Source organism: Sinocyclocheilus anshuiensis, unplaced genomic scaffold, assembly GCF_001515605.1.
Source record: "Sinocyclocheilus anshuiensis isolate Anshui unplaced genomic scaffold, SAMN03320099.WGS_v1.1 scaffold127, whole genome shotgun sequence".
Classification (NCBI taxonomy): domain Eukaryota; kingdom Metazoa; phylum Chordata; class Actinopteri; order Cypriniformes; family Cyprinidae; genus Sinocyclocheilus; species Sinocyclocheilus anshuiensis.
Window position 1 is genome coordinate 98,968 of NW_015552528.1, and position 2,482 is coordinate 101,449.

Sequence of the window (2,482 nt, forward strand, 5' to 3'; positions counted from 1 at the left end):
TAGGATAAATTAAATTAATGTTTTATGCCTTCATCTGATTACCAGAAAAATTAAGAACATTTTATAGGGCCCCATTATTGTTTAAAAAAGGACCCTATACAAAAAAAAAAATAGGTTTATTAATTCACCATTTTTAAACTGATGTTTACTGTTCATTTTTTAGAAATATCAATAGTGGTCGGCGCCAATGGCCTCGTGGGCAGCGCGCCGACATGTAGCACCTTTGCGCTTTGGGCATCCAGAGTTTGAGTCCCGGCTCGTGGACCTTTCCCGATCCCACCTGTCACGAATCCGGTCTATGAACTTCAATTCACTCACCACCAGAGGTCACCCTTCCATTACATTGACTCTCGCAGGAGCCTACTTGAAATTTCATAGTCTTAGCCTAGTCTTGCATTGTCTGATTCCTCGTGTTCTGATCTTTGCCTGTGCACTTTGGATTACCTCTCTCATCTTGCCCTGTTTGGATACTGTTTGCCCCTGCCCGGACCTTTGCTTTGTACCTGGATTATCTCTCTAGTCTCACCCTATTGGATTATGTTCGATGTCGACTGGCCCTCGCTGTTTACCGGACTGCCCATGCCTTGTCTCTTACATACCTGTTTTCCAATGTTTGATTTATGGCTGTTTCTGACCACGTCTCCAGAATAAAGCTTTGCACATGGATCCGCACGTCTCACGTCTCGTCAGCCCCGTAACACCACCCCTCTCTCTCTCACCCACTTCGCTTCTTGTCGACCTACCGTCCTATATAAATAAAAGGCATAAAACGCCAAAAATAAATCCTTAAAAAAAAAATATTTGTATTAAAACTATATTCACCGAATGTAATCAAAAAAAATCGAGAATCGAATCGAGAGTGTGCGAATCGAAATCGAATCGGGACAGCTGAATCGATACCCAGCCCTATTTAGAATGTCTGGAATTTTGAGTTTTAATAGACTAATAAATCACGTGCGTGCGTGTAACGAATATGCTTCGGGGAAATGTATCGGAGTAAAAGTATACATTTTAATTAGGAAATGCAGTGGAGTAAAAGTTGGCTGAAATATAAAAACTCTGTTTTTTTTTTTAAAGTACAGATACTCCCAAAAAATACTTAAGTACTGTAACAAAGTATTATTACTTCGTTACATTACACCACTGCTTGCAGGTACACACCCATATGTCATTACTCTTATTTGTCTTCTGTGTATTTCATGCTGCATATCATTAAAAAAATTAGAGCAGGCGTGTTAAAATGAGTGTGACTTTACAATATAAACAGCAACTCAATACACTATGGTTACTAAACCCTTAGTAGTTAAAATGTATACAGAGTGTCTATATACACATCACATGGTTTGTACAGCCTATATATTGCTAAACTGTATGTTGCTGGGTGCCATGTTAAAAAGATTTTATTTTAGTTTGTTGTTGATACGGAATTACCAGCATTTATGATTTATGACCTTATTTTGTATAGGTATATGCACAATTTCACATCTCATCTTTTTAAAATGTTTATTTAGAACAAAATGACCAATAAACAGCACTGAGCAACATGAAAACATCTTGTAATTTCTTAAGCTGTCAAATTGGCACAGAACTCCAGTTTTCCCTAACAAGAACTTCTTGGCTTTTTATGACAACATATTACTAAAAGAACTTAAAGTATGCACTGAAATTAACAAAACATCAGCATACAAATATATGCATCACAGTGTATGATGTTGGACAACAGAGTTCAACGTGTATCAACATGTTGCTGTTCTTAACCTGAATATTACATACAAAATTATTCATACATTCTGAACAATTCACGGCATAATTAAAATAATTTGACAACTACATGTTTATGACAACATATTACTAAAAGAACTTAGTATGCACTGAAACTAACAAAACATCAGCATACAAATATATGCATCACAGTGTATGATGTTGGACAACAGAGTTCAACGTGTATCAACATGTTGCTGTTCTTAACCTGAATATTACATACAAAATTATTCATACATTCTGAACAATTCACGGCATAATTAAAATAATTTGACAACTACATGTTAAACTATGTCCATTATCCAGATGTTGCTCTCCAAAACATCATTAAATTCTGCACGGAAGTCTGGAAAATTCTCATAGTTCTCACACAGCTGAAGGAACATCCCACATGTAAAGGGCGCCTTGTGAAATCCTACATCTTTGCAAACTCAACAGAGGTGCAGTCCGACACAATCAAGTGACATCCAGTGCAGAACCTCAGAAACCTTCCTAGTTTCTCATCATCCATTTCTCTGATCTACCTTTTGAGATGATGTGCCACTTCCCTTTGCTTTGCTGTCATATCAGCAGGGAACTTCAAAAGTCCTAAGACCTTTTTAGCTGTTGGTAAGAGTTTAGCGTACATTTCTTTTAGTTCCTCCAAAGTTAGGGAGATCTGTGATTTGTGTGATTTCCTTCCACACAAACATTGGCTTTTGGACAAGCTCTTTGTGGGAAA